The 24837-nt window shown below is 47.1% G+C and overlaps 1 pseudogene; it reads right to left on the bottom strand.

Moving 5' to 3' along the window:
- Window positions 1–628: 628 nt before the first annotated feature.
- Window positions 629–24837, bottom strand: part of LOC136120875 (cytochrome P450 4F3-like) — a 75497-nt pseudogene continuing 51288 nt past the window's right edge.

Genomic DNA, 24837 nt, shown 5'->3' with positions numbered 1-24837 from the left:
ATCATTCTTTTTTTTTTTTTTAATTGTATTTATTTATTTATTTATGGCTGTGTTGGGTCTTAGTTTCTGTGCGAGGGCTTTCTCTAGTTGCAGCAAGTGGGGGCCACTCTTCATCGCGGTGCGCGGGCCTCTGACTATCACGGCCTCTCTTGTTGCAGAGCACAGGCTCCAGACGCGCAAGCTCAGTAATCGTGGCTCACGGGCCTAGTTGCTCCGCGGCATGTGGGATCTTCCCAGAGCAGGGCTCGAACCCGTGTCCCCTGCATTGGCAGGTAGATTCTCAACCACTGCGCCACCAGGGAAGCCCGGGAATGAAGATGTTTGAAAACATGTGATTTCAGAGAGAAAAGTAAGAGAGTGGAGGGGAAGTTCACTTACTGAATATGTGCTAACTGGCAATATCTGCACTCCCACATCGTTGCTAATTATCTCAGAAATCCAGGTTTCTGTCCCCAAAGCCTGCAACTTTGTCCTGCTACCCATGCTGAGTACTAGATCCTGCCTCAGAGCTCTGCTCCTATTCCCACTAAGCAGTAATGACAGAATCCACAAAAATATTTTCTCTCTTCCCCAGCCAGGGAGCAAGGCCAATGAGAAGGGCTCATAAAAACACCAGGAGGACTTGCACTCACCATTCAATCTCTTTAGGCTCACGGTTCCTGAGGAGCTCTCCCACCTCCTGCTGGCAGCGTTCCTGGTATTCTTGGTGCTTTACAAGGTTGTACAGGATCCAGGAGAGGCCACTGGCTGTGGTGTCATGGCCTGAAGAGCATCCAGAAAGGCTTGGATATCTGGGCTACTTCAGCACCAGAGGGTGGACAGCACCTTCACAGTAAGGCCCATGGGGAGGATGGGGAGGGATGGTGTGGTCCAGGGTCCACACACCAAGTCTCTGGGATGGAGAGACACATGTCTCCTTTGCAGTCCCACACTGGGACCCTCACCCTCAAACATGAAGGTGTCAGCTTCAGCTCGGATATCTTCGTCTGACAATCCCTTCCCATCTTCATCCTGGAGAGAAAGCAAGATCCGCAGAATCACACTAGCACTGAGGGTCCCTGAGCCTAAACTGAGAAAATCTCCGAACCTCCATCATCCACCCAGAACCCCAAGCCTACCCTGAAATCCTAGACTTCCCTCTGTCACCAGAGGCCCCACCCCGTAGTTCTCCTCCTTGATCTCCTCGTCTCCTGTGTTTTCCCTGGTGAAAGGAATCAATGATCCATAAATATTTTCATGTTTCTTCATGATGAGGAATTTCTGAGAAAAAAGTTGCTGGCAACCTGGGTTACGGGATGATTGAATGGCAACTTGCCTTGGAAGCTAGAGATTGAGCATTGCCCCAAAGCCATTTGCTCACATGCTAGGATAGTAAATACAGAGATTCTTTATGTCTCCTGGAGATAAGGAATGGGTTATAAACCTATAGAACCTATAGACTTTGCCTTCTCACCAAAGAGGATTTGTTTAAGTTCCAGAACAATCTCTTTCTCCTCTTCTCTTCTCTTCTCTTCTCTTTCTTTTCTCCTCTCCTCTCCTCTCCTCTCCTCTCCTCTCCTCCCTCCCCTCTCCTCTCCTCTTCTCTTCTCTTCCCTTCTCTACTATCTCCCTATCTCTATCCCTATCCCTATCCCTATCCCTATCCCTATCCCTATCCCTATCCTTATCCCTATCTCTATCCCTATCCCTATCACTATCCCTATCCCTATCCCTATCCCTATCCCTATTATCCATACAGAAGAATGGGCAGATATATCAGTTGTCCTGTATAAGTTCCAGATTTCAATATCTGGAGGTAATTCTCCTGTGATGCAACCATGGCTGCATGGACAGGTAAAAGCAGCATGGAGCCCTCAAAAGAATTTGGGAATGGGGAAAAAGAGCTAAATTCTACTCTGGCTACTGTTACTGCTGGGAGAAATAAATGCTCTGCTCTGATCCAGGGTTCTGTATGTATACTACAACAACAACAACACACACACACACACACACACACACACACACACACACACACATAGACTAACTTATTAACTTGGAAGTAGAGTAAAATCTCAGGCCTTCAAGTTTCAGACTCAGCCATCCCCTGCAGGGGGATTCCACACACTCACCTCTAAAACTTATCCCTGACCCATCCCTCCCTCAAGCACCTCACATGGCTCCCTAGTACCCTCTGCATCCGTCCAAGCTCTTTGATCAAATCGAGGTCCATTCTCATACTTCTGCTCAGATACCAGAGGAGCCTACCTTGGTCAGCAGGAGCACATCAATGAAGTCCAAGGTCTTAGCCTTAGCCTTGGCCTTGAGGAAGTCATCAATGCCTTGACTGGGAAGGGTATGCCGTCACTCCCGGATAAGAGCATCTGTGAAGCCGTGAACCAGGCGGCAGGCCCTGCGGAAGCACCGCCCGTCGGGGGTGAGGTAGTACAGGAGGTCTACGTTCAGGAAGATCTGCTGGTGCCGCTTCGCCACTAGGGCACTGAGCTCCAAGATGGCAGCAATATATTCACTGGGCTTCCTGCAGGATGAGAGCATGAAGGAAGCCAACAACATAAAACACCTGAAACCCAGAGCCGGGAGCTACCTCCCTTCAGGAAACTGAGGCTCCAAGAACAGATGGCCCACAGACACAGTGTGGGGAGGAACCAGAACATGAGACTCTCCAGACTCTTCTCTCCTACATCCCATCTCTGTGAGCTGTCTCCATGCCCCAGGCACCCAGAGCACAGCTTAGATATCATGCTTCTCCCCTCTGTCTCTCAGCCAGTACCTGCCCCTTCTCCTTCCCCAAACTGTCCACAGGGCTCAGAACTTATCCTCTGCTAGCTGGTCAATGGCCCAGTCCCTTCTCTATTCTCCTTACATCCAATGTCAACACCGTCCGCTGTCTACATTATGGTCATTTTTCTCTTGAGTCAGATGTCCAAGCTTAGCTTTGACCACGACCCTCATTTGATCAAACACCTTCCATGGCTCCCTGGAAACCTCGGAATAAAGTTCATATCTTCTTCGTCTGGCTTCAGAATGTCCTTAAGATATAACCCTGCCCACTCCTCCAAACTTATTTCCAAGGTGTCTCCTCACGCTTGCAAACACTTTGATCGTTCTAGGCTCCTGGCCTTTATCAAATGGTTCTACCTACCTGAAATGATCACTCCTCTTTCCCTTTCCCTGTCCTTCAATATCGAGCTTTGACCCACCTCCTCCAGGAAGGCCCTCCTGATAGCCCTGGTCAATCCTCCCTCCCCCGTCTACTCCCTTGGATCTATGGCTCATGTACCCAGGCCCTGGGCCAAGACTCACTCCTGGCAATTGCTGCCGAAACTGAAGACGCATTTCTGCAGACTGTCCAGGGTCATGAGGCTGATGTGTTCAAACGTGTCCAGATGGGTATGGCCCTCTGTGACCAGGTGCTGCCACTTGGCCTGGACAGAGAGGGGGACAGGGTTAGGACTGGGAATTGCCTCCTCTGAGCCCCTACCCAATCCCAACCACCTGATGGGCTCCCCCAGACCCTGTCTCTTGGCCCCAGGCAGCCATCCCCAGGGAAGACCAGGCTTGGGTAGGAGTAAAAGTTGTTACTGTTAGGACGTGAAGTCCCCATGGCTCGGAGTTAGGAGATGTGGGTTTTTGATCTTGGCTCTTCCTTCTACACTCTGTGTATCCTTGGTAAAGTTAATGAATAAAGTAAGTGCACAACAAATGTTAGCTTTCATCCTCGTCAATTTTATAAATTAATTAGGAAAATATCCCCTATATTGAGAGAGGTTGTTTTCCATGCGCCCTGAGCACCCCTACCCTTTAATGCTGGGTATGCCAAAAAAAAATTGCAAGACTCCTATGTTCTTTACCTGGGCCACTTCTCAGAGTTGTATTTGTAGAAAACAACCTTGAGGAGTGAGGTTGTGTCTCCCCTTGGACAAATATCAAGCTCGCTTCTAATAACTATAAAAGTCACAGAGTCCCTAAACCTATACTCCTCCCTGCTATAATACAACATACTACATGACTGGCATCTATAGAAGCCCACCTGTGTCATCCGCATGGGATTCGGTGACTTGGAGGAAGAATGCAAACCAACAAGAAGCACATGCTCTTTGTTGTGTTGAGGGTAATGAACTGTCCTTGGTTTCTGACCCAGGAGTCTCACGTCTTCTGGCCAAATCGATGAATCAGTAACAAGCTCACTTGCAGCTCCCAAGTATGAAAAAAATCCCAACCTTCACTGTGTGTGTGTGTGTGTGTGTGTGTGTGTGTGTTTACTTACCACTGGTATCCATTCATTTCCCAGGCCAGTTCATTCCCTGGAACCACTGTCTTGGGCAGTGGCCTTCCCCACCCGAGGCTATGACCCCCAGCCCCTTGACCCCCAGCTTGGCACCTTCTGTCAAGAGCCACTTATCCCATACAACTTCCTCTGCCCTCCTCCTGGGAGGCCTTTTTCCCTGGCTCGACCTCTGAACTAGGGGATGCTGGACTTAGCTGAGTCAGCCAATTCCCACAGCCTCTTTACCTCCTCCCCACCTGGCAGCTGTCCGAATAGATGGTGAGAGGAAGGGAGCTAGACCGTTATTGAGAGAGGACTGTAAACCAGCTCAGGGTCACAGTGTGAAAATTAGATCCTCAGGGCTCAGCACCTCCCATGTTAACAAGTTAGGGGGTGGGCAAAGGTGACTCCAGATGCCAAGTTCACAGCCAGCCCTGCCCTTCCAAGGCCAGGGTACAGCAGGTAAAAGCATGAACATTCAGGTGCCAGGTGAGCAGGGCAAACATCTCCGGTGCTCATTTCCACATGTGGGCCAGGAGGACGTCATACACCATTTCTTGGCATAGAATCAAGAAAAGCTCAGAACCATGAAGCCTCTGGCCTCTGGGGCACACAGCCTGGCAGGAGTTCAAGCCGTGCCTCCAAGCAACCGAAAGCCTGGATTGAGGCATGACTGCTGGGAGCAGAAACAGAGAATCCAGCCTGGCTGGGGGTTACCTGCATCAGCTTCAGTGGGTAAAGGGCCCAATCAGAAGAGGGCACCTGGAGACATGAGGGGTAAGGCTGTGAGGGGCTGAGAGAACAGGGTCCACACAGGGAAGAGCAGAGCTGGGAGACCCTGAGTGGGCAACCTCACTGCGACTGTGGGCTGTCCCGACCCTCTCTGGGCTCAGTCTTCCTATCTGGGAAATGGGACCTCAGATGAAATCCTGAGAGGTGGACAGCGGAGGATTGCATGGAAAGATGGGAAGAATCAGGAGCCCCAAAAAAGATGGAGTGAAGGAAAAGGGCTGGCAACTAGTATTCTTGCTATTGTATGCCAGTACTCCACATAAAGTAAACCTAGTCTGTGCAGACAACTGTATGGAAAGAGGGCCTACTGTGTGCTGGGTACCTCAGAAAAACATGCCCTCAGTGTGTCAGAAACTCTACATAAATTGTGCTACTATGTTCCAGGTATGCTACAGAAAGTGCGTCTACTGTGTGCCAAGTACTCTGCATAAATCTTGTCTACTTTATGCCAGATGTTCTACATAAACCACACCTACTATGTGCCAGGAACCCTATGTAAAGTGTACCTACTATGTGCTGGGTACTGTATGTAAAACGCACCTACTGTGTGCTGGATTCTCTATGTAAAGTATGCCTACTCTGTGCCAGGTGCCCTACATAAAGCACACCTACTGTGTGTCAGGTACTCTACATAAAGTAATCCTACTCTGTGAGAAGTAACTTTACATAAAGCATGCCTACTATATGCCAGGTCCTCTACATAAAGTGTAACCACTATACATTGGGTACTATACAAAAATCCTGTCTCCTGTATCCCAGGTGTTCAACATAAAGCATGCCTACTGAGTGCCCAACGTACTACACAAAGAGCATCTACTATGACCTGGGTGCTACATGAAGCATTTCTACTGTGTGCCAGATATTGTACATAGAATACTCTGTGTGCCGGGTGCTCTACATAAAGTAATCCACTGTGTGCCAGATGTTCTGCCAGCAAGATAATATATCACCCTCCCCTCAGTGCTCTGGGCCAGAACCCTGGGATCAGGCAGAGAGATGCAAGTGATAGCAAGAGGGAAGATACCTATTTAGCAGAAGAGCAAACTGAGGCTCAAAGAGAACAAGCCTCTAATCTAAGTTGCAGAGCTGGAAGGTACCCAGGTCTGTCATACCACCAAGCCTAAGCCTTTTCCCTCTGTCATGCCGCTCCACCCCCAACCATAAGGGACAATGCCCTATTAATCCAGGGACATTTATAATGGTGGAATCTCAGGCAATACGGTGACCCCAGTGGGGAGATTCCTTGAGGTCCTTGTATCATCACATGGATCATCTTCCCACATCCAGGATGCACCACCCAATGGATCTAGAGCTCCCCTCCTGGCCCTCTCTGGATCCTGTCCAGAACTGCCCTGTGGGGTGGTCTCAGGTGACAGAGAACTTGAAGGATGGGGCTCCTGGCAGAGCTACTGAGCAGGAGAGTGGGGGAAGGACAGTCTTCCTGACACTGGTAGGATGCTGGGGAGACCCTGAAACTCCTTCCACCTCGACACTGGCTGGGGGATTCAGGTGGAGGATCCTAAAGCCCTCAGTGTGGTGGGGTGCACCCTCCCCCTAGAATCTCGTCCCCCTTCGCAGGGGTAGACTTTGCCTCCTGGCAGGTCCATTTCACATCAGGGTCAGGCAGGCAAGGCCATAATATAATAAATCAGGCAGAGTCCTGGGACACAGAGGAGAAAGAGCCCCAGTGCCCAGAGAGGTTCAGCTCACTTCAGACCTACTGTGTGCCGGGAACAGGCAGGCAGGCAGCCTAGAGCAGGAACAGCAACCACTGCACCCACATTTGCCAACATAAGTCACTAAGCTGTTTTAAGTCTTTAAAGTATATGAACATTATTTTTCATTTTACAGATGAGAAACTGAGACTGAAAACTACACGAGTGAATCACCCAAAGTCACACAGGTGATGGAAACGGGCTGTGCCCCAGACTTCACACTGGGTAACCTGAACCATGAAGCTTTCCTTTCATATCTGTAAATGGGCATTTCATTAGCACCACCTCCTAAGATGGTGGGAATCATTAAAAGAGACAATGCATGGAAAACACATAAGACAGAGGAAGGGCTCAATAAATGCAAGTCATTGTTATTGTTGCTGTTGTTGTCTTGTTGATGTAATCATCCAACAGCCCTGCAAGATCAATTTCATGAGCCCATTTTTACAGAAGAAGAGCCGGAGATTCAGAGAAGTGAAGCAACTTGCTCCAGCCTCCCAACAAATTAGGTAAATATGACAGTACAGGTGACAGCAAAGCCTGGCACATAGTATGTGCTCATTAAATATCTGGGGAAGAGAGAAAGGTTTGCAGCAGGGGGTTTTAAGGTTCTGGTGCTAATATTGTGTTCCTCAAACCTCTACCATCCCACCATCTGCATCACCTGACAGTTTGCAGTAAATGCAGAATCTCACATCCTCACCCAAAATACTGACTCAGAATTGCATCTAAACAGGTCTGCAGGGGAACTGTGTGCACTTCTTCAAGTTTTAGGAAGTGTTGCTTTAAGACTCCTGAGCCTGGATTCTGCAAAGGAGGCAGGGAGCACAATGCCGTCACCCCTCTAATTCTCAGAGGGTTTTTTCGGTGAAAAAATAAAGAGAAAAATCTCTACCTTCCAGAGCTGTTCATACATACAACCATGATTACTGATCATTTATTATGTACTGGACACTATTTTAGGCACTAGGAATGCAGTGGTGAGCACTGCAGACCTCTTCCTGCTGTCAAGGGGCTTACATCTTGTGAGGAGATGGGTGGTGATCGATAAATAATCAATGACTTGTCAGACAGTGGTGAGTTATGTGCCTGGAGAACATCCTACCTTAGTCCAGGGGTCAGGGTGGGCAAAGACCCGAATGAGGAGGGAGAGTCTCCAAGAACAGGCACTGGGTGGAACACCCAGGCTACACAGAAAGACAAGTGGTTTTTGACCCTGGGGCTAACATGCGAGATCATGCAATTGCTCCTTGGGGAGGCCAAAGTGGCCAGCATATTCTGGCCCCATATGGAAGCTATAAGCGGGTTTGGAGCTTTCACTAACTGTGACCAGATACTCAAACCCTAGCAGGTCTCTGCAGCCATTACTAGGGCAGGGTCTACCTCTGATTCCCAGATCAGGTGGTAGTGATAGGGACAGAGTAGGTTAGTTGCACAGCTAGTTTAGAAATCCTACTAGGGGAAGATAGATAGAGAAGGACTTCGGGAGATCACCGTAAGTTAGACATCAACCAGGAAATGCCCAGAACATCTGGTAGCTAAACAACAAGCGTAACACTTTAAAACTAAACAGACTTACTTAGGTCACTAATCTATATGATTAGGAACGCGGTGTACCACAGAACAATGGTAACAAGACTGCATTCGGCCTTGTGAGGTCTGAAAGACAATGGACCCTGAAAAACTGCTTTCTTACACATAGCTTACATAGGAATATGGGGAAAAGGTGAAAGAAACTAGGGGAAAGGTGACATTTTACTGAAACCTGAGATGACTTACCATAAATTTGTGTATGTTGCCACCCTTCTGCTCATTTACATAGCTCTATGACAGTCCCAGTTGGGCCATATAGGGTCAAAAACTCCCCCACCCGATATGTAGGAGGAGTTAATGATGAAAGCTTGATGTCTACTCAAAAAATGAAGAAGAAGGTGGTCTTCTCCCCATCCCCACTTTTCTTTCATTTATAAAAATAAAGCCTACTTAGTTGTCGGGACAGTTGCCTCTCACTGAATTCTTTCTCCACCGAGACAAAAGAACCTATGTTTCAGTAAGTCCTGACACAGGTGTGTGGTTTCATTAGAAGGGGAACCAACACTGGAGGCAGGAAACCATAGGTGGAGACCTTCTGTTCATCATTGGGGATGTTCTAGAGCATCCCCAAAGGTTTTTCATCAAACAAGTAATATCTCAGATGCCAAATCACACAAGCCTGCCTTATGGAATGTCCCCCGGCCAGTGCTGGAAGGAGGGGAGCCACTCACCCCCTGCCCCTTCTCCAGGGGTCCTTCCACCCCAACCCAGAGTCAGGCAGTGGGCAAGCCTGTGCCAGACCAGCGACGGTGGTCACTGTGAGTCACTAGCTTGGGCACAGCCCATCAACCCTTTAAACCTCACTCTTCATGTCTGTCAAATGGGCCTGATAAAACCTCGCAGAGAGTTGCAAGCGTCCTATTAGACACAGGCAGAGAGAGTAGGGAAAAGTATGTGCATAAAGTTTGCATTTATAAACAAAACTTACAAATGTTTGTATGTGTGCACATGTTTGTATATGCATTGAAAAAAATCCAGAAGAATCCACATGTCATGGTGGAATTGGAGGAAGTAGAATCGGAGTCTCTATGACTAAAACACAATTTAAGAAATAAGGATTTGGCACAGTGAGGAACACATAACTGGCACACAAAACAGATGAGCAGTTATTTTGTGTCATCATAAAGACACGCCTCCCAGGAATCCACATGGGGTCTCTAGAACAAGCATGCAGGCTGCCTGCTGGCTGGAGTTTTACCTTTCCTTTCCTCAGCTGTTAGGAAGGAACAAGTTCTGGATTCAGCAGAACTAAGTTCAAATCCCAGCTCTGCCATTTCCTGGCTGTGTCACCTTGGGCAAGTCAATTGCCCTCTCTAAGCCTCATGTCCCCTTCTGTAAATGGAGAGGTGGATTTATACCTCCCAGGTAGTTCATTACTCAACAACAAACTGTGCTTGACCACCCAATCTGTACCAGGCACACTGCTGGGGCCCCAAACACGAGATGAACAAGACAGACAAGGACTCTGGATTGTGTGCTCATGTCTCATGGGCGAAGCCAATTGGAAATAAGCAAGTCAGATGGTGGCAGAAATGAAGGAAATGAACAGCATGAGACATGCTAGAAAGTGACCAAGGGGGCTGTTCTGGACAGGGCAATCAGGGTGGGCCTCCCTGAGGAGGTGGCCTTACTACCGAGTCCAAGCTCATACTGCTTGATGCATGACAGGCTAATAAATCAAGAGGAGTTTTGGGGCAAGGAACGGTGACCTTATTCCAGAAGACCAAGGAATTGGTAGACTAGTGTCCCAAAGAACCATTCTAACCAAGTTAGAATTCAGGCTTCTTTCATATTAAAAGGGGGGTTGGGGGTGTGACAGGTTGTTGCAGGCTTCTTGATGCCGGAATCCTTTGCTCTTGCAGCTGTCCACAGAGGTCCAGTCACAATGTTCCTGTAAACCTCTAATAAAACAAATGTTATTCTTTGTGCCACAACTTTTTATCTCTATAGGAATAAAAAGTTTTATACCTTTAAAAGTCAAGCCCGGGAGGCACAGCATTGAGAATGGCTAGCAGGTATATTTCAGGCTATAGGCAACATTCTTTTCCAAAGGTGCAGAGCCAGCATGACTAAGCACAGGCAACAAAGCACAGAGGTTAGAGACAAAGGACTAGATCCAATGTGGAGTCAGGTTTGTTCTGCCCAGTTTTAATAGGAGTCTGGCCACCTACCTGCAGCCCGAGTCAGATAAGGAGATGACGTTTGGTCAGTGGAAGGCACCTGCAGGCAGTCGGAGGGGATTACAGGACAGACATCCATCCTCTGCCAAAGGCCACTGCTGCTTTCAGCTTCACCTAATCCCTCTGGGTTCCAGGAACAGCTACTACCTGGCCCGGGGGTGGTGTCAGCTCTCAGCTGATGCTAGCCCCCAGGGGGCTATACTAGCCTTGATGGTTTCCCTTGGCCCACTGTCAACTGAAATAAAAAATGCACAACGTCAGAGCAGTGAGATTCAGTTTCATTCAGGGACATTACTGAGGACTGTCGCCCAGGAGACAGCCTCTCAGAGAGTTCTGAGGAACTGCTCCAAAGAGGTGAGGAAGGAGGTCAGCATATATGTGATTTTGGCTAAGGGGTACGTGCAATCCAATATACAGCATGGTAGATGGTTACTGCTAGTCGTCATGATATACAGCATGGTAGTCGTCATGAGGAACAGATTTCTCAGTAATTTTAGTACTTTTCTAAGCATGGGAAGATGCAAGGATTCAGGCTCATAAAATTTTTCCTAAATGTCTAAACTATCTAAAGGCCTGTTTTCCCAATGTGCAGAGTGCCTCATCCTGGTCTCTGTCCTGAATTAGCAACCGCAGTGGCTAATGATTTAATCCTAGTAGAACTAGATGGCAGGCAACATTCCTTATTTACAGTCAATACTTTGTAAATGGCCCCTACTTAATGCCACTCTCATGTAGCCCCTCTGAGGTCTCTGCCAGGACCTGACTATTACATTCCGCAAAGGGATGGGACACCTCAGCAATCCAGTTATGTGAGTGTCGATGTTTGTGTAGGCAGAGAAAAAAATTGAAAAATTATACCCAACACCTGGAATGGGAGGGCAGAGTAGGAGGACGAATGGTTCTGCTAAATGCCTACATGTACCCAGCTGTTTCATTTTCTTAGATGAAGCCTGCAAAGTATTTTTCATTATAATTACTAATCTATTTAATTACAAATTATATATTTTAGATTTATTATTTATTCATTTTGTTTATTTTTGGGGGCATCGGGTCTTAGCTGAGGCATGCGGGATCTTCGTTAAGGCTCATGGGCTCTTCGTTGCAGCACTCGGGCTTTTCTGTAGTTGTGGCGCGCGGGTTCCAGAGCTTGTGGGCTCTGTAATTTGAGACACACAGGCTCTCTAGTTGAGGCACGTGAGCTCAGTAGTTGTGGCGTACAGGCTTAGTTTCCCTGCAGCATGTGGGATCTTAGTTCCCTGACCAGGGATTGAACCCGCATCCCCTGCATTGTAAGGTGGATTATTTACCACTGGACCACCAGGGAGGTCCCACAAATTATATTTTTTTTAAAAAATGCTTAGTGTTATATGCTTGCTGCATGCTTAGTGCCATGCCTGGCATGCAACAGGACTCAAAATATACGACCTGTGAGAAGCCAGAAGGCATCGTGGTTAAGAACAAGGACTCCAAGTACCAGGGTTCAAATCAGGACCAGCTGAGATACTTTGGCAGGTGTCTTCACCTTTATGTGCCTCAGTTTTCTTGCCTGAAAATTGAGGGTTTTGACAAAGTGGTTGTGAAAATCAAATGAATTGAAATGAGAAAAGTGCTACTGGCACTCCCTGGCTCAGGGTCAGCACCAAGCATGAATAATTGGCATTTTCTCTTATTTTGTGACAGAATGAGGACAGGGCACCAACCATGAGCCCTAAGTCCCCCTGGCAGAGACATCAGCTATCTTGCAGGCTAGGAACATCCCCTGTTCTTTCCCTCCTCCCTTAGCAAGGAAGAGGCTCCCAGGAGAGGAGTAAGCACTGGGCTTGGGGTAAGATGGCTCATGGTCAGACCTGGGCTTTGCCACTCTCCAGCTGTGTGACCTTGGGCAAGTGCCTTGCCCTCTCTGTGCCTCACATTCCTTCTCAGCAGAAAGGGAATAATAACAGGCCTTTGGGGATGGCAGGAGCAAGTTTATGTGTGTGTCTTAGTTTGCGTTCTCTGGAAGTAGACCCCAGTGCAAGGATTCAAGTGCAAATACTTTATTTGGAAGTGACCCTGAGGCAAGAATTCAACTGCAAGTTGTTTCTTAGGGAAGTAATCCCAGGAAATGCCAGTTGAACACTGTGGAAGTGAGACTGGGAAGGGAAGGCAGCAGGAAAAGGGTACTTTAGCCAGAAAGCTCACACCTGGGGGCACCTGAGGCTCAGTCCCCCTGGGGGACAGCAGAGAACACACACCCACCAGTCTTTAGTCAGAGCTGCTTACAAGGGCATTATTTCTGGAGAATGTCCTGCCTGCACTGCACGGCTGAGGTCTGGGGACAGGGCCAGAGGCCTCCCACTGTAGTTGTTACAAGGAACACAACTGGTGCAAACAGTTACAGCGGTTCAGTGACTTCAAAACATATACACTCCCACCCTTACCAATATACATACACCCACACATGCACACAATTGCATATACACTGTGTGCACATGGTCACACACAAGCACAATTACATGCACCCACATGTGCTTGCAGTTAGATACACACTCTTACACCCATGTTCATGTAAACACACACACATGCACGTGCACACATACATGCATGTACGTGCACATGCAATCACATGCATACACTCACATATTCACACGTGTGTGCACACGGTCACACATACACTTACACACAATCACACACAGTCACATAGCCACACACGCACACATTGAACTAATGGAGACCAAATTTCTTAGAGCCTGTTGTTTCTGAATCTTCCAGCAGAAGGAGCCTCCAACACACTCAGGAGAGGAACAGACACCCCCAACAGCAGCCAGTGACTGGACCAGGCCTGGGGTGTGTATAGAGAATTAACCACACAGGTGCCGCAGCATCTGGGGCCCCACAGGCTCCATGCCTCCCCTCCTCCCTCTCTCTCATTCATTCACTATCATGGCCCTTAGTGGAAAGTCAAAGCCCTTTTCTAGTGAAAGAGGAGACATTTGACACCCAAGTATGGATAACTCTTGAAGGGGTTAGCTCCATGGTGGGGGAAAAAAATCATGTATTAGTAAAACCCAACAATAGAAGGTAACAATCCAAGGAAAATTAATGGGCAAAAGATTTGAACAGGTGCTTTACCACGGAAGATATATGGATGGCCAATAGGCACATACAAAAATGTTCAACATCATTAGTCATTAGGAAATGCAAACTAAAATTACAGGGAATAATTTTATTCCCTGTACAAAATATCTTTGTACATCTATAAGAATGGCTGGGGAAAACTGACACCACCAGGTGCCAGTGAGTATGGGCAGCAACCACAACTCTCACACATTAACGATAGGAATTTTAAATGACACGGACACCTATGGAAAACAGTATGGAGGTTCCTCAAAAGTTAAAAATAATGCTGCCATATGATCCAGCAAAATTGAAATCAGGATCTCATAGAGATATCTGCACTCCGGTCTTCACTGCAGCATTGCTCACAATAGCCAAGATATGGAAACAACCTAACTGTGCATCAATGGATGAAGACGATGTGGTGTACATATACAATGGAATACTATTCAGCCAGGAGAAAGAAGGAGAACCTGCTTGTTTGTGACAACATGGGTGGACCTTGAGAGCATTATGCTAAGTGAAATAAGTTAGAGAAAGACAAATACAGGCAGAATTCCATGTCTGTGGGTTCTGCACCTGCAGATTCCACCAACCCCAGTTCAAAAATATTTCTTCCCCGGATATTTAATGAGCACGTCCTGTGTGCCAGGCTTTGCTGTCACCTGTACTGTTGTGTTTACCTAATTTGCTCTTGGGGGGTGGAGCAAGTTGCTTCAGCTCTCTGAATCTCCTGCTCCTCTTCTGTAAAAACAGGTAATGGGTTTGATCTTGCAGCCTGTTGAATGTTTACAACAAAAACAATGACAACAGCAATAATGATTGTGTTTATTGAACCCTTCCTCTGTCCTGTGTGCTTTACATGCATTGTCTATTTTAAGGATTCCCACCATCTTGGGAGGTGTTGCTAATGAAATGCACATTTATAGATACAGAAGGAGCAGAGCGTAGTGGTTCAGGGTATTCAATGTAAAGCCTGGGGCACAGACTAATTCCAAGAGCTCTGTGGCTTTGGGTGAGTCATTCATATGATTTTCAGTCTCAGTTTCCTCATCTGTAAAATGAGAAAGAAATTAATATACCTAAGGGGCTTAAAACAGCTTCAGTGGCTTATGTGGGAAATGCTGGTGCGGTGGCTGCGGTTCCTGATCCAGGCTGCCTGCCTATTCCCGGCACACAGTAGGTCTGAAGTGAGCTGAACCTCTCTGGGCACTGGGGCTCTTTCTCCTCTGTGTCCCAGCACCCTGCCTGGTTTATTATATTCTGGTCATGCCCGCCTGACCATGATGTGGACGGACCTGCCAGGACGCTAAGTCTACCCCTGCGGAGGTGGTAGAGATTCGGCGGGGATGGTGCACCTCACTCCACTAAGGTTTTTAGGATCCTCCATCTGATTCCCCCAGCCAGTGTCGAGGTGGAAGAAGTTTTGGGTTCTCCCCAGCATCCTACCAGTGTCAGGAAGACTGTCCTTCCCCCACTCTCCTGCTCAGTAGCTCTGCCAGGAGCCCCATCCTTCAAGTTCTCTGTCACCTGAGAGCACCCCACAGGGCAGTTCTGGACAGGATCCAGAGAGGGCCAGGAGGGGAGCTCTAGATCCATTGGGTGGTGCATCCTGGATGTGGGAAGATGATCCATGTGATGATACAAGGACCTCAAGGAATCTCCCCACTGGGGTCACCGTATTGCCTGAGATTCCACCATTATAAATGTCCCTGGATTAATAGGGCATTGTCCCTTATGGTTGGGGGTGGAGCAGCATGACAGAGGGAAAAGGCTTAGGCTTGGTGGTATGACAGACCTGGATACGTTCCACCTCTGCAACATAGGTTAGAGGTTTGCCCTCTTTGAGCTTCTGTTTTCTCTTCTGTTGAATAGGTATCTTCCCTCCTGCCGTCACTTGCGTCTCTCTGCCTGATCCCAGAGTTCTGACCCAGTGAGAGGAGGGTGATTTATTATCTTGCTGGCAGAATATCTGACACACAGTGGGTTTACTTTATGTCATGCACCTGACACACACACAGAGCACTTTATGTATAGTACTGGCACAGAGCAGGCATGATTTTTGTAGACTGCCCAGCACATAGTAGGCGTTCTTTGTGTAGTATGTCTGGCACTCAGTAGGCATGTTTTATGTAGAACACCTGGGATACAATAGACAGGATTTGTTTAGAGTACACAGCTTATAGTAGATACACTTTATGTAGAGTATCTAGCATATAGTAGGCATGCTTTATGTAAAGTACTTGGAACAGAGTAGGTTTATTTTATGTAGAGCACTTGACACACAGCAGGTACGCTTTATGTAGGGCACCTGGCACACAGTAGACATATTTACATAGAGCACCCAACACACAAGAGGTGTGCTTTACGTAGCTTACCCAGCACACAGTAGGCATGCTTTATGCACAAGACCTAGCATAAAGTAGATAGGATTTATGCAGAGTACTTCACGCACAGCGGATGCACTTTACATAGAGCACCGGACACATAGTAGGCATGCTTAATCTAGAGTTTGCCACACACTTTAGGCATGCTTTTTGAGGTACCCAGCCCAGAGTAGGCACTCTTTACATACAGCTGTCTGCACAGAGTAGGCTTACTCTATGTGGAGTACGGGCACGCAGTAGCACGAGTACTAGTTGCCAGCACTTTTCCTTCATTCCATCTTTTTGGGGCTCCAGATCCTTCCCATCTTCCAGTGGAACCCTCCCCGGTCCCTCCTCAGTCTCTCATCCAACATCCCATTTACCAGATGGGAAGACTGAGCCCAGAGAGGGTCGGCACAACCCCCAGTCACAGTGAGGATGCCCACTCGGGATCTCCCAGCTCTGCCCTCCCCTGTCTAGACCCTGTTCTCTCTCAGCCCCTTGCAGGCTTACCCCTTATGCCACGAGGTGCCCTCTTCCGACTGTGCCCTTTATTCCCTGAGTCTGATGCAGGTAATCCCCAACCAGCCTGGGTTCTCTGTTCTCGCTCCCAGCAGTCATGTCTCCACCCAGGCCCTGGGCTGCTTGGAGAAAAGACTTGAACTCCTGCCAGGCTGTGTGCCCCAGAGGGCAGAGGCTTCACAGTTCTGAGCTTCCTGATTCTATGACAAGAAATGGGGCAGACACACTCCTGGCCCACGTTTGCCCTGCTCACCCGACACCTGAATGTTCATGCTTTTACCTGCTGCACCCTGGCCTAGGAAGGGCAGGGCTGGCTGTGAACTTGGGGGCCCTGAGTCACCTTTGCCTGCACCCCAACTTGCCTACGTGGGAGGTGCTGAGTCCTGAGGATCCAGTGTCCACACCGTGTGATCCTGAGCTGGTTCACAGGCTTCTCTCAACAACACTCTAACCCCTTCCCTCCACCTTCTATTTGGGCAGCTGCCAGGTGGGGAGGAGGTAAGCAGGCTGCAGGGATTGGCTGGCTTAGCCCGGCCCCTGGAAGCTTCCTCTAGGTCAGGGGTCAGCCAAAGCCTTCCCAGGAGGAGGGGAGAGGAAGTTGTGTGGGACAAGGCACTCCTGACAGAAGGTGCCAGGCTGGGGGTCTAAAGGCTGGGGGTCCTGACCCGGGGCGCGGAAGACCACTGCTCAAGGCAGCGTGGCTCCAGGGAAGGAGATGGCCTGGGAGATGAGTGGATACTAGTTGGTTACTAACTCCTCTGTCTGTCTCTGTCTCTCTTCCTCTGGATTTCTCTGGGTCTCCCTCCCCTCTCTGAGCCCTTCTTGCCCTGCCCCCAGCACTCACCATCCCTGCCCCTCTCTCCCTCGTTCCTGTCCCTCTATTTGTCTCTGCCTCACAGCTCACCATCATCGGCCCCCGTTCCTTCATCCTCAGGAGCTCACCCTCCACCGCGTCTGCCCTACGGGATGTTGCAGCTGAGCCTGTCCTGGCTGGGACTCGGGCCGGTGACAGCCTCCCCATGGCTACTACTGCTGCTGGTCGGGGCTTCCTGGCTACTGGCCTGCGGCCTGGCCTGGACCTACAGTTTTAAAAATTTACTAAAAGTAAAGTTTGCTCTATTTGGTGTACAGTTCTGAGATTTGAAATGTCTAGCGTTGTGTAAACACACCACCATAGTCACCCTTGATAGTCAAAAACTTTTTATCCCAACTCCTGCCAAACACTGATCTATTCTCCATCCCTATAGTCTGGCTTCTTTCACCTTACAACACATTTATGATTCATTCATGTTGCATGCATCAATTTTTTTTTTTTTTTTTCCCCGATACGCGGGCCTCTCACTGTTGTGGCCTCTCCCATTGCGGAGCACAGGCTCCGGACGTGCAGGCTCAGTGGCCATGGCTCACGGGCCCAGCCACTCCGCGGCATGTGGGATCTTCCCGGACCAGGGCACGAACCGGTGTCCCCTGCATCGGCAGGCGGACTCCCAACCACTGCGCCACCAGGGAAACCCCAATACTTTTTTATGGCTAAGTAATATTCCATAGTATGGTGAGCCACATTTTCTTCCCCAGTTGGAGGACATGTGGATTGTTTTCAATTTTGTGCTGTCATGAATAAAGCTACTATGCATATTTGTGTACAACCGTTCACTGCTCTTGGAGTGGGATGGCTGGGTCATATTACATATGTACGTTTAACATTAGAAGAAACAACCAAACTTTTTCCAAAGTGTGCCATTTAAAATTTTTAATTTCATTAAAATTCCCAGCTTTATTGAGATATAATTGACACATAACATTTCTGTGTCAGGTGTACAACACGTTGATCTAATACATTTCTAACTTAGAAAGTGATGATACATAGTATTAGCTACCACCTCTACCCCATCACATACTTACCATTTATTTTCTGTGGTCAGAACATTTAAGATCTACTCTTTCAGGAACATTCAAGTTTCTGACACAGTACCATTAGCTGTAGTCACCATACTGTACATTAGATCCCCAAACTTGTTAATCTTATAGCTGGAAGTTTGTATCCTTTGACCAGTATCTCCCCGTCTCCCCAACCCCTGGTAACCATCACTGTCTACTCTGTATCTTTGAGTTTGTCTTTTTTAGATTCCACATATAAGTAATATCATTCAGTACAGTTATCCCTCAATATCTGCAGGGGTTGGGGGATTGGTTCCAGGACTCCCTGTGGATACCAATAATTGGAGATGCTCTAGTCCCTCATATAAAATAGTGTAGCATTTTCATACAACCTACACATATCCTCCTGTATACTTTAACTCATCTCTAGATTACTTATAATGCCAAATACAATGTAAATGCTATGTAAATAGTTTCTGGTACACAGCAAATTCAGATTTTGCTTTTTGGAACTTTTTGGACTTCCCCCTCCCCTAAATCTTTTTGATCTGGGACTTGTTGAATCTGCAGGTGCAGAACCCACAGATATGGAAGGCTGCCTGTATTTATTTCACTTAGCATAATGTGCTCAAGGTCCAACCATGCTGTCACAAACAAGCAGGTTTTCCTTCTTTCTACTGGCTGAATAATATTCCATTGTATGTATGTATATGTGTATATATATATATATATATATATATATATATATATATATATATATCTCACATCCTCTTCATCCATTCATCCACTTATGGACAGTAAGGTCGTTTCAATATCTGGGATATTGTGAATAATGTTGCAGTGAACATGGGAGTGCAGATATCTCTATGAGATCCAGATATCAATTATGCTGGATCATATGGTAGTTTTATTTTTAATTTTTTGAGGAACCACCATACTGTTTTCCAAAAGTGTCTATATCATTTAAAATTCCAATCATTGGGCTTCCCTGGTGGCGCAGTGGTTGAGAGTCCGCCTGCCAATGCAGGAGACATGGGTTCGTGCCCCGGTCCGGGAAGATCCCACATGCCGCCGAGCGGCTGGACCCGTGAGCCATGACCGCTGAGCCAGTGCGTCTGGAGCCTGTGCTCTGCAGCAGGAGAGGCCACAACAGTGAGAGGCCCGCGTACCACAAAAAAAAAAAAAATCCAATCATTAATGTGTGAGAGTTCTGGTTGCTGCCAATACTCACTGGCACCTGGCGGTGTCAGTTTTTCCCCAGCCATTCTTATACATGTACAATGATATGTCCCTGTAATTTTAGTTTGCATTTCCTAATGACTAATGATGTTGAACATTTTTGTATGTGCCTATTTGCCATCCATATATCTTCTGTGGTAAAGCACCTGTTCAAATCTTTTGCCCATTAATTTTCCTTGGATTGTTACCTTCCACTGTTGCATTTTACATACAAATCCTTTGTCAGATATGCGATTTGCAAGTCTTTTTTCCTGGTGTGTGGTTGGTCTTTATCTTAAATTTCTTTCACAGAGCAAAATTTTAAAATGTTTATAAAGAGCAGTTTATCCATTTTTTCATTTTATGATTATGCAGTTGGTGTTATATATGAGAACTCTCTGTTTAACCTAAGGCCACAAAGATTCTCTTCTATGTTTTCTTCTAAAAGTTTTACATTTTTACATCATTTAGTTCTATGATTCATATTAAGTTATATTTTGTATAAGGTGTGAGGTACGGGTTGACTTATTTTTTTAACATGTGGATGTCCAATTTTTCCAGTACCACTTATTGAAAAGACTGTCCTTTGTACATTAACTTGCCCTGCATGTTTTTTTTTGTTTTTTAATTTCTGGACTCTCTATTCTGTTCCACTGATTTATGTGTCTAGTCTTTGATCAGTATCGCACCGTCATGATTACTGTTATTTTATACTATGTGTTGAAAGGGGTCTTGTAAATCCTTCAACTATGTTTTTCCTTTTCAGAACAATTTTGGCTACTCTAAGTCCTTTGCGTTTTCATGTAGATTTTTTAATCAGCTTATTTCTACAAAAACTCCTCCAGGGACTGTGATTTCTTTTGAATTTGTAGATCAATTTGAGGACACTTAACGTCTTAACAATATGGAGTCTTCTACCCCATGAACATTGTATACCGCTCCATTAATTTGGGTATTCTTGGATTTCTTTCATCAGTGTCTTGTTCATCCTAGAAACCATGCACACATTTTGTTAGATTTATACCTGAATATTTCACTTTTTCTGGTACATGAATGAGAGAGAGGGAGGAGGGGCGGCATGGACCCCATGGGTCCCTTGCTTAGTTCTCAAGACACACCCAGGCCTGTTCTAGTCGCTGGCTGCTGTGGGGTGCCCGTATCTCTCCTTCTGCTTGAAGATTCAGAGACAACAAGCTCTAAGACATTCGGTCTCCATTGGTTCAATGTGTGTGTGTGGCTATGTGACTGTGTGTGGGGTTTTGTGTAAGTGTATGTGTGACTGTGTGCACACATGTGTGAGCATGTGTGTATGTCAGTGTATGCATGTAACTGTGTGCGCAGGTACATGCAGTGTGTGTGCATGTGTATGTAAGAGTGTGTATGTGACTGCAAGCACACGTGGGTGCGTGTAACTGTGCTTGTGTGTGGCTGTGTGCACACTGTGTGTGTGTGTATGTGATTGTGTATGCAATTGTGTGTATGTGTATCTGTGTGCGTATGTGTTTAAGGGTGTAAATGTATGTGTCTTGAAGTCACTGAACCACTGTGACGGTCTGCACCAGGCTGTGTTCCTGAAAACAACTGCTGTGGAAGGCTCCTGCCTCTGTCCCCAGACCTCAGCCGTGCAGTGCCGGCAGGACATTCTGGAGAAATAATGCCTTTGGAAGCAGCCCTAACTAAGGACATGTGGGTGTATGTTCTCTGCTGTCCCCGAGAGGGACTGAGCCCCAGGTGGCACAGTGTGAGCTTTCTGGCTAAAGTACCCTTTTCCTGCTGACTTCCTTTCCCAGTCTCACTTCCACAGTGCCCTACTGGCATTTCCTGGGATTATTTCCCAAGGAAACAACTTGCAGTTGAATTCTTGCCTCAGGGTCACCTCCAAATAAAGTATTTGCTCTTGAATCCTTGCATGAGGATCTACTTCCAGAGGATGCAAACTAAGACACACATAGGCTCGCTCCTCCAATCCCCAAGGGTCTGTTATTATTCCCTTTTTACTGAGGAGGAATGTGAGTCTCAGAGAGGGCAATTTACTTGCCCAAGGTCACACAGCTGGAGAGTAGCAAAGCTTAGCCTTGACCAGGAGCCCTCTGATCCCAAGCCACTGATTGCTACTTTCTAGGGAGCCTCTTCCCTGCTGAGGTCAGAGGGAAAGAACAGGGTATGTTCATAGCCTGCAAGACAGCTGATGTGTGTGCCAGTAGGGACTAAGGCTCATGGCTGGTGCCCATGTCCTCATACTGTCATAAAGTAACGGCAGTTATGCATGTTGGTGCTGACTCTGAGCCAGGGAGTGTTGTTACCACTTTACTCATTTCAATTCATTTGATTTTCACAACCACGCTTGTCATTACCCTCAATTTTCAGGTTAGAAAATCGAGGCACAGAAGAGTAAAGAGACATGACCAAATTCACTCAGATGGTGCTGATTTGAACCCTGGCACCTGGAGTCCTTGTTCTTAACCATGGTGCCCTCTGGCTTCTCACAATTCGTATGTATTGAGTCCTGCTGCCCATCAGGCATGGCACTCAGCATGGTACTATGTATGATGCACACATGTGTGAGCATGTGTGTATGTCAGTGTATGCATGTAACTGTGTGTGCATTTTCCTTTTGAAAATATAATTTGTAATCACATAGATGAGCAATTATAATGAAGAATGCTTTGAAGGCTTCATCTAAGAAAAGGAAACAATTGGTTCCATGCAAACATTTGACAGAACCATTCTTCCTCCGACTCTGCCCTCCCATTCCAGAAAAAATTTTCAACGTTTTCTGTGCCTACAGAAACATCGACACTCACATAACTGGATTGCTGAGGTGTCCCATCCCTCTGCAGAATGTAACAGTCGGGTCCTGGCAGAGGCCTCAGATGGGCTACATGAGAGTGGCTTTAAGTAGGGGCCATTTACAACGTACGGGCTTTGTAAACAAGAAATGTTGCTTTCCATCTAGTTCTACAAGGATTAAGGCATTAGCCATTGTAGCTGCTAATTCAGGACAGACACCAGGATGAGGTACTCTGTGCAGTAGAAAAACAGGCTTTTAGATAGATATATTTAGGAAAATTTTTATGAGCCAGAATTCTTGCATCTTCCCGTGCTTTGAAAAGTACTAAAATTATTAACTGAGAAATCTGTTCCTCATGACGACTAGCAGTAACCATCTACCGTGATGTATATTGGATTGCACGTACCCCTTATCTAAAATCACAGACAACTGAGCCAAGGAAACCATCAAGGCTAGTGTAGCCCCCTGGGGTTTAGCATCAGCTGAGAGCTGACACCACCCCCGGGCCAGGTAGTAGCTGTTCCTGGAACCCAGAGGGATTAGCTGAAGGTGGAAGCAGCAGTGGCCTTTGGCAGAGGATGGATGTCTGTCCTCTAATCCCCTCCGACTGCCTGCAGGTGCCTTCCACTGACCAAACATCATCTCCTTCTCTGACTTGGGCTGCAGGTAGGTGGCCAGACTCCTATAGGAACAGGGAAGAACAAACCTCACTCCACAGCGGATCTATTCTAACCTTTGTGCTCTGTTGCCTGTGCTTCGTCATGCTGGCTCCGCACCTTTGTAAAAGAATGTTGCCTGTAGCCTGAAATATCCACGGATACCCCTTTCTCAAGGTTCTGCCTCCCAGGGTTGACCTTTAAGTGTGTAACACTTTTCATTCATACAGAGGTAAAGAGTTGCAGGACATAAAATAACATTGGCCTTGTTGGAGGTTTACAGAAACATTGTGACCAGACCTACAGGGACAGCTGCTAGAACAAAGGATTATACCATCCATTCCGGGGATCTGGCTAGCACCAAGAAGTCTGCAACAACCAGCCACACCCCCCTTCCTTTCAGTATAAAAGAAGCCTGAATTCTAACTCCAGTATGATGGTTCTTTGGGACACTAGTCCACCATCTCCTTGGTCTGCTGGGTTTCAGAATAAAGTCTTTTCCTTGTCCCAGCACCTCGTCTCTCGATTTATTGTTTTATTCTGTGGCAAGCAGTACAAGTTTGGATTCGGTCACATTGCTGTAGCCCCTTTTCTCAACCTGGGTCAGTGTCAGCTCCACAATGTCCCCGCAGATGGGGATTCATGAACCTCCTGTACACCTGGCCAGTCCCTTTGCTCACTGACTAAGCAGACCCCTGAATGGGAAGCAAAATTCTGCCTCTCCCCTTTCAGGCTTTTTCCTCTCCTTTGGAGTGTTCTTGGGGCCTCCTTCCATTGGTTTTTGGATGAGAACCCTCCTTTGCCCTCCACAGGGATGTCCTCTTTTGAGCCCCACCACAGTCCCCTCACTTCTCAGTGGAGGGGGTGGTCAGGCCACTTTTCAGAACTGGCATCACCCAATAGGTCCCATTTAGGGCAACTATCACAGGTCTTCCAGACTTTCCTGAAGTTTTCCTAGTGCCTTATTTTTTCCAAAACCAGCTCATCAGTTTTCCTGGTACCTCTGCCAAAACGTTGGCAGCCCCAGCTTACAGATCTGGCCTGGCTCAATGTGTCTTCAGGGGCTGGTGAGATTTCCTGATCTTTATTATGGTAAGTGAAATGCAGCAACTGCTTCCTGCCTGAGGTCTGGCCAGACTTCACCATCAACGTGGTCTCCAGCACGGGTGGTGCCTGCTTCCCCCATGGATAGACAAGGAGGGAAACTGCCCCACTTTCTCTGTTTAGTTCATCGCCTTTGAGGAAGGAAGCAAGAATCACACATTTTTAAAGTCCATTTGTTTGCCCTACTTTGTGCTGGGTCTTTCCAGTGCTAGCCAGGCTTGGGGGGAGGGAGGTGGGGTGAGCTTTATTCACTGGCTACCCAATTCTCCACATCATTCAGGTTTCTGCTCAAAGGTTGTAACAGAGAAGAACAAACCTAACTCCATATTGGATCTACTCCATTATCTCTATATAACCTCTATGCTCTGTTGCCTGTGCTCGGTCATGCTGGCCCTGCACCTTCATAAAAGAATGTTGCCTGTAGCCTGAGCTATACGTGATAGCCCTTTCTCAAGGCTCTGCTTCCCAGGCCTGACCTTTAAAGGTATAACACTTTTCATTCATATAGAGATAAAAAGTTGTGGCACAAAGCATAATGTTTGTCTTGTTGGAGGATTACAGGAGCAATGTGACTGGACCTCCTGGAGAGCTGCAAGAACAAAGAATTCCAGCACCAAGAAGCTTACAGCAACCAGTCACACAGACCTTCACCCCACTTTTAG

The sequence above is a fragment of the Phocoena phocoena genome, chromosome 3 (assembly GCF_963924675.1).
Source record: "Phocoena phocoena chromosome 3, mPhoPho1.1, whole genome shotgun sequence".
NCBI lineage: Eukaryota > Metazoa > Chordata > Mammalia > Artiodactyla > Phocoenidae > Phocoena > Phocoena phocoena.
The sequence above is the reverse complement of the archived record's forward strand: the minus strand, read 5'-3'. Positions and strand labels throughout refer to the sequence as shown.